Source organism: Rutidosis leptorrhynchoides, chromosome 2 (genome assembly GCF_046630445.1).
Source record: "Rutidosis leptorrhynchoides isolate AG116_Rl617_1_P2 chromosome 2, CSIRO_AGI_Rlap_v1, whole genome shotgun sequence".
NCBI classification, from domain to species: Eukaryota; Viridiplantae; Streptophyta; class Magnoliopsida; order Asterales; family Asteraceae; genus Rutidosis; species Rutidosis leptorrhynchoides.
In genome coordinates this window covers 16,557,781-16,567,039 of record NC_092334.1, presented here as the reverse complement: position 1 = coordinate 16,567,039, position 9,259 = coordinate 16,557,781, and positions in this window count along the sequence as shown.

Genomic DNA, 9,259 nt, shown 5'->3' with positions numbered 1-9,259 from the left:
TAATACTTGTTCTTAACAACTAAACCCACTTACACTTACTAAACCGGTCGACCTTAGCAAGAATTGGGGCTAACAATTGGTATCAGAGTGGGTCTAAGCTCTTTGCATAGAAGATCCGTTGCTCGAAGGTCTCCATCGCGTTTTCAAAGTGTTCGTGTTCATTTTTGGTTTAGGTACCTATATAACTCAACTCATCTTGTTATTTTTGTTGGTTTAATACTTGTTTCATAACATACTTGTTGATAAACCTCTTAAATTACTTGATTTTGTGCTTAAATTCGGACCTAAATACATATATATAACTCACTGTTTGTGTTTATTCATATATATGTGTTTAAAGTATATGCTTGAATCTTGAACTTAACATCATTGTACACCCACTGTTTCGTTCAACCCATTAAACCTTTAAACCCACTGATTAAAGGTTTTAGGACATAAAACCGTGATAAAAACAACCTGTTTGAACTCAGTTTAGTGCAATTTTTTACGAAATTTAGTGCTCGAAAACATTAATTTGGACAGATTACTGCTCGAAATATTGTAGTTATGCTCGAAATTCTGAGTTTGTATCACTAGTGCCCGAAAACCTTGAAATTCTGGCTCCAAATTAGACTTTATTTTGGCTCCATAATTTTATCCTTTAGATAATACCCACCGAAAATCATTTATTTTGTGGATATTAACCACTAAAAAAGGCATCTTTGAATTTTATTTGTACAACCCATGCATGTTAACTTCCATAATGTCATAAAAAGGACAAGGGACAAAAGGACAATACTTTTATTTGACTTTTAAAATCTTGTTTGGTTAAGTTTCTGATTGTATGTGCTCGAAATCATTGACAATACTCTGCTCGAAAACTTAGATAAGTTAGAACACATCAGTATGCTTATTTGAGTTTGAACTTTTCTGTGTTTAACCGCTCGAAAACATAGTGCTCTAAAACTAGTGCTCGAAATCTTGGTGCTCGAAAACTTAGTTAAACAGTGCCTGAAAACTTACTGCTCGAAAACTTGATCAAAATCACGTGCTCAAAAAATTAACCTGCTCGAAAACTAGTGCCCGAAAACATAGTTTTACAGTGCTCGAAAACTTCAGCTAAACTGTGCTCGAAAACTTTTAACCTTGTGCTCGAAAACTTGACCAAAACCTTGTTCCAAAAATTGACTAAAGAGTGCTTGAAAACTTGGTCAAAATCCTGCCCGAAAACCTCCTGCCTGAAAGAAAAAAAAATGAGTAAAAAGGCGGGAAAACTCAAGTAAAATTTAAATTTTTTCTTGAACTTAAAAGATCATTTTTACGCGACGGCAGAAAATTTTTCGGCCCCAGAAACCACCCGAAAACGCACGATTTTGAACGAAATTTGCCAGAAAATTTCGGAAAAAGTCAGAATTTTTTTCTCAACCCCTCGGTCACATATTAGTTCATATCCCAACAGTTTACGACATTAATTTTTGTTGAAAATTTTGGAGGGAAATCCAAATAGTGCACTTAACGGTCAATTAACGGACACTTAACGAAAAGTTAACGGAAACCAGCGAAACCAGATTTTCAAAATTTGATTCACGTGAATCATATTTTGAGGGGGAGAAAAGTGATATTTCTTAAGTTTATTTGTCGTTTCGTGGTTTGCTGGTAAACCTTGTTTGTCCTGACTTACTTGTTGAACACCCGTCCTGTTAACATGGCAAATCTTGATGATCACCTGTCCTCTAATGTTGAGGAAGAGGTACAACTATACACTGATATTACTCATGAATATTATAACTCTATGCATAATAATTCTGTGTCTATATCTGATGTATTGCAAACTTGTCCTGAAACACCTCTTGATCAAAATGATTCAATTCCATGTAGCTCTGTTTTTCATACCCCTGTCCCACCTGTCCAAATGAAACTGCTCATTAAACCTGAATCTGTGCCTTTCAATGACGAATTTGTGTTTCCTATACTACCTGATATGCATGTAGACAACTTTGCCAAGATGAATAGAGACCTTAGATCATTTGCTAGTTAAATTAGCGAACTGAAAAATGAGAACTCTTGGTTGAAATCTGAATTGGAAATGAAAGTGTCGAATCATACTTATTTGAAACTAAAACAAGATCTAGCTAACAAAGTAACTGAATTAAGAGAGCTAGAAAGTAGTGTGAAATCCCTACGGATAGAAAGGACGGATTTTAAACTGAGGAATGCAGTTCTCACGGAAAAAGTTAACAACGCTGAAAAAGAACTTAAGAAGCTTAATGATTCTAAGAAAATTTTCCTAGAGACTGTAGAACAGAACACTAGAAAGCCTTTGAGTGACCTGGCCGAGAAGACTTCTGAATGCTCTAAGTTAGTTACAGAAAACTTAGACTTGAAAACCCAACTAAGTTTACTTGAAGAAAAACTTTACGGAACTGACCAAGCTAAAGTAGTCTTAGATGGCCACATTTCTAAACAAGCTCTGTTCTTGAATCGACCCAAAAACTCCTACCAAAAACAACAGGGGTTAGGGTTTGAAAATCCTCAAATACAGTCCAAGATCTCCAAAGCCGAACCTTGTTTATATGATGGTAGATACATTAAGATAGGTTTGCCAGAGAGACTCACTTTTGCCAATGAAAGTGAGATTGAGGAGAGAATAGCCAATCGATCAACAAAAATGAAACGTGAGGTGTCGTTAATTTATGACAAAATAAATGCAAATTACATGAGAAAAGATGGTTCATATTATAACACACCTCTCGATTTATTCAATGATTTTGAAAGTTTGAATGCTCAAAATAGTCCTAAAAGGCGTATAATCTATTTACCAACCTTGGTTTTAGAAAGATACATCATCAGTCTGGAGGACGAACTTGGTCAAAACAAAATCAAATATTTTGACAACGAACTCAAATTTCAAATGATCATTAAGGCTTTACAACACCAAATCTTTGTCATTGAATCCCAAAACAACAAACTGGTCTCCAATGTTCATAAACTTGAAAATCAAATTGCAAATCAAGTTGTTAATTTTTGTGAATTGATTTCAAAGAACACTGAATCACGGGACTCAGACCCAAAATCCGTGAGTGACTCCATCAATTGTGAAGGTCTAGCACAAGAACTTAAAGACTTTAGTGATTCTCTTTTGACCAAATTTGACATTGTTGAATGCAGGTTAGAATCATCTAGGTCCAAATCTCTAGATCACTTCTTAGAATCTCAATCCAAGATTCCAGAAGTTAAGGTAGAACCACAACCCAAGAAAGAACCTATCTCTTTAGGAGCTCAGGATGTTGAGACTGACCTTACTCAATTTGTTGACAAGCTAGAACAAGAAAACATAGATCTTCAAGTTAAATGTGAGACCTACAAGAAAACTCTAGCAACAATTGAAAAGATGCCTGTAGTTCCCAAAGTAGAACCCACTTATGATTTTTGAAACAACCCCAAACCGTTTAACCAAAAACGGAGTACTTTTTTTTTTTTTTTTTTTGTTAGGTCCCAATATCACCCAAGTATACAAACCATTTCGAAATAGTTATCCATATACAATTTATCATAATAGCACGTTAAACATTTTATCTCGACTCTTGGTTTACAATGACACCATACATCCTTACGAGAATGTATTTCACATACAAGGTTTGACTCGACACAACCAAACGATGCGACCTCGCAACATTTATACAACACCACGGTTAAGACACAATAGCCCAACCCGATACCAAGAGCATAATCCCGAGGATCTACAAAATCCCCAATCCACATCCATATCCGAAAGCTACCCCATAGAGCCCAAGCGCTACTACGCAACTAGTCTATCAACTAGCTAGCTTCACAATCACAATACCTGTAAAAAGGTAAACAAAGAGAGGGGTAAGCTAACGCTTAGTGAATGCAATAATTATACATATACATATATAATCTACTTACTTGCAAACACTTACACAATACCGCATACAAGCTAGCAATTCGACATCCATGCAAACATCATGCATAAACTACTATCCACAATTCACAAGAAGCTAGCAACAACAATAGCATATAGTTCACAATTTAATATGCTAAATACAAATTCACTCAACCATGGTTAACCAATCGTACAAGGGAACGGTACTTGAAAGACTATCGGAGTTCATAACATCCATTAGTGTTACTTAAACACCGCGTAATCACTAATCCCCCGGGTGATGTCTTGAACACCGCGACTAACTCACCCCCATGACAATGTGGCGTCTTGAACACCGCGACGATTCCACATGTCAATCAAAACAATGAGTGGTGTCTTGAACACCGCGACAATTCCACTCCCATGACAATGTGATGTCTTGAACACCGCGACAATACCACATGTCAATCAAACAATGAGTAGTGTCTTGAGCACCGCGACAATGCTACTCGTTACCTAGAATGTGGTGTCTTGAACACCGTGACAATTCCACATTCATATCACACAAATAAATACATTATATACGTACACGCATAATTATTCCACTCACCTCGAGATGCATGCACAAGTCATGTATGTAAAGTCTCCACCAAACGCAACCGAGCAAGCTTTTACCTATAATATACATATAGGTATTCACACAATCAACACACATTCCCTTCAAGAGAATTTGACGCAAACACCCTTAACCAAGGGTTTATACCTACCTCCACAATCCACCCATTTAGACACCTAAGTGCAAAATACACCTTTTTATACATTTAACGACACCCGAAGGTCCAAAACTAACGAGACTAGTTCCCGCGTTCCCGAAATACCCAAATACATCAACTTTAGCCATTAAATGCATACTATCTTGTATATTGCCCAAAAACCCGTTTCATGGTTGACCAAGTTTGACTTTATGGTTAAAATACCAATTTCAACCCGAAATCATTTCTCACGTTCACTTTCATTCAAAAATGCCATTTAACACTTAACAAAAAGTGTTTAACATCCATTTAATTCAATTTAGTGTCATTACCAAATTTGACCCAATCAAAGTCGACCCATTTTGACCTAAGTCTCAAAAACGCCCAAAATCACTAACGACTAGTGATTATATTACCAAAACACCAAATAACACCTAAAACAAGTATTTACATACTTAATTCACCAAAACTTGACTCAAAACCCATTTTGACACATAAACCCTAATTTTGACCCATTACAAAATTAGTCAACTCAAATACACCCAAAAAGGGTTCCAACGCTTCCAAAATCACTAAACTAAGTGAGTACACCCAAAACCAAAGCCTAATCATGGCCAAAACGTCAATCAACCCAAAACCCGCCATGTATCAAAAATAACTAGTTTCCATAAACCCACTTCATCATCTAAATGGGTTTTACAACTAAAAATCTAAAAACCCTAACTTGAATATTAAATCATAAAGATGAATTTCGGAATTAGAACATACCATTACTACCACAACGTAGCCGTGAACGAGGAGAACAACTTTAACTCTTGTGACCCGACCCAAAACACTCTTCTTCTTCCCCGATTTGAGCTTTCTCTCTCTAAACCCTTTACTCTCTCTCTAGGGTTTGGTGTGTGAGTGGGAGGGAAGGAGAATGAAGAGAATGAGGTTTGGATAAGATTGGGATCAGTTTTATGGCCAAAAACCCGTCCATATGTGAAATACCAACTTTGCCCTTCATTTAACTCATTAAAAGGCTGAACAGCACCAGATCGTGCCTATTGTCGCGCCGCGGAGCAATTTGTCGCGCCGTGGCCCAAAGGGTGATTTTAGAACATGTTTTTCAAGCTTTCTGACCTTCAACATAGGCATTTGTCGCGCCGTGACAATTGCCTGTTTCATCCGAACTTCAGCAAACTTGTTTTGGCCATAACTTTTTGACCGTAACTCCGTTTTCGATGAATCAAATATCGTTGGAAACGTAATAAGATTTCCTTTCTAATGGTAAGGTTTTGAAATGTCAACTCAAACTTTATTTGGGATCGAAAGGTACGTACACATCATGTAACTCAAACAACGTCCAGTTTTCTTCGACATTCGAACAAGCAACACGTGTACGCTTGGTACACTTCATGCACTCATCGTACAATCATCTTTATACTATTATACAACCAAGTATGAACATTCTAAAGATCAATCAAGTACCTCAGACATGTATGAAGAAAAACGGGATGTTACAACTCTCCCCCACTTAAATTCAATCACGTCCTCGTGATCCTAGTCACTTAACTAATCCGAACCTACACTCTATAGTCCTCCGACACACATCCAAACTCGATGTCTGCAACAATTCCATTAACAATTTCCATTAATCCGAAGTTTTCACCACACGCTAATAATCCCTAGCGTGCATTACCGCAACAAGCGATATTTCACGCACTCAACGTTCAAGCTGCCTCCATTAAAACTCTGCACTTTAACAGTCCATAACGCAACACTCAACCGGTCAATCAAGTATGTTCTCTATTTCAAGAACCAACCTCCCTCATTTCCGCAACCGGATTATTCCTTCAACGAAGAAATTTCGGTATCACCAAAATAATCACTCTAGGGAACACAAACTTTCCCATCGATCGATCCGCACATGATCACCAGTCTCTGGATTAATCCAGGACGACAATAATACACCACGAACTAGGAAAATCATCAACACTCGACACAGGGTTTCTCCTCCAAACCCTACAACGCATCCATACCCTACGGCTCCTTAGTACTAGCATGGAAACTATTCGTGTACTAGAATCCTGTCAATGGCGAATTATTATCCCGACAATTCGCAATTCGTCACACGACCCTTAAAATATTCACCGACGTCGGGTGAACCCTACTACCTAGACCGTCCATAAAGGATGGCCTTGACATTTCCATGCAACCAACGGGTCGCATCACTAGGGAACACACTCTCGCAAACAAACAACAACCGCGTGTCTCGACGTGAGACAAACAGAACCGGCGCTCCCCGCCTCACAACCATCCACAAAGTGGAATAATCCACTGAAAATTCTCACGATCACGTTTCCCGACAGGGAAAATACAGTATTCACTGTCATCTCGAACTCGTACTCACTTGACAGTACTATCCGAGTTTCACATCTACCCAAATTATTATCACGAGAGCACTCACAATAACAATTACATTCTCTCACTTCCGTGATCTCAAACTTCACACTTGGTCTCATACTGCACCTTGGTACTACACGACCACCTTACTTAAGAGGTCTTACACTTCACTTGATCTAGTACCACGGGAGCTTCCTCGGGTGGCAGTAAAAACTCCCCCACTTAGGATCTAGCTCCACATTCTTACCGCAAAGATGATAACATCCCGCGGAATTACCATTCCACAACACACATGATCATTCTCATCACTAATCATAAACACCGAATCACTGCAAATTCACTTTAGGCTCTCAGAGCCGTCATACAAAATTACCGGAGGTGTCGTACACGCGACGACTTCGCACCTTCATACCACAAATCACAATCGACTGCCTTAATCGTTCGCAAGGCGAACTCCGCCAAAGTCCCACATACGTCTCTATGCCTAAGCATACGTCATTCCGATTAATCAATCGTACATCTCAGTCGAGATCGCCCGACCTTCCACGCAACGAACCCTTACCAACAATTGCTCACTCCCATGGAGAAGAGTGACCAATCCGACACAATAATTGCATCGACCGCAATATCAACACTTCATCTTAACCTTCGGCCTAACCGTCCATGAACTCCATTACCAGCTCACCGGTTATCTTCACCCATATAACACTTAAGAGCAACAAGATTCGCTCATCAGTCACTTCCCAAGAAGTATTTACCGAAATGCTCTTAAACTCCGACTTTCTTAACCGTCGAATTACAATCACTCGTCGATCACTGTTGTAATCTCCGCTACTTCTAAGGGCATCTCACGGGCACCCTAAGCACAGAGTGATCACACCATCACCGGAGTTGAACATTACACTAGCAGGTATAAGAAGGCACCTGACGCAGTGTCATGCAGACTCCCACCACAATCTACCGAAATTTAGAAACTCGATCTTTGGGTTTCATACACCCGATGTCACCCATTTTACCACAATAATAACTCGAAGTCACACCTATCCGACAAACCTTACAGTTTATTGTCTTCTTGAAAGTTTCTAGCGATCACACGCTACACACACCACAAGGCCAAAACAACATAGCCTAACGAAACCTTTCATCCAATCACTAAGGGGATGCTTGGAAACACCAAGTCTTACATCCTTTCTACACCTCGATAAAACCACTACTACAAGGGGTATTCCCTTAAGAATGTTGCCCTATAATCAACAACACACTAACGCAACCATCGTCATACGGGTCCCACTCCCATGAGTTTAATGACCCAAGGACTCCCCGATTCGCCAATTCCAAGGCGACACACACAACAAGAATCCTAACACGATTCTCTAACCACACACTCTACCGAGTGTAACTCAAAACTACAATCATTAAACTTGTCGCATTCCATTACGGAATTCAAGTCCTCGTCGCACACACACAAGAGTAATTTCGTCATCCCAGTTACGATGGGTAACTAAAACCAATAACAATCTCAACAGTGCACCCACTACCCAGGGTGACTAAGCACGCACCAAAGTCGTGAGTTGGCTCGCTCACTTAACTAACCGAATCCATCGTACACTTCCCGACTCACAAAGAACCTGATGTGACAACAAGCACATCACTCGAGACTACTATACCCTAGGAACCAATAGAAGATTCCTAATTCATCCCGTTCTACCCCAACCATGCCACGTTTCCTCCGTTCGGTACTTGTCATGTCATGCTTAGTGTCAAGATACACTTTCGTAATAATGGTGATCGGTCATTATTACAAATGTGTACCTTACCATTTCCACACGGTCACGCAAAGTACTTTACCCGGACTGACGCAACATTCACACAAAATAACACGCGATAAATTCTAGTACCCGAATGACCAAAGTCCTTACGTGAACTTGATCACTCAAAACCGTCAAACATACGAATCTCTCTAATAGATTCATTCCTAGGATACCACACAAAAGATACCTGTATATATATATACACCTATATACAATATAATAATAAATGTACACAAGTACACTGCAACCACAAGTCAACCTACATCCTAGGTGACTATCACTAAAACAATGTCCACGTTCGCCTACTTACATTAGGCACTAGCTATCTAAGGCACTAATTCACACACGAAATAAGGCCCCACATAATCACACTTTTGACAAAAATAAGTCCTAGTTAGTCACCTACTCTAAGGCACTAACAAATCTCAATCCGACCCGTATTCCTA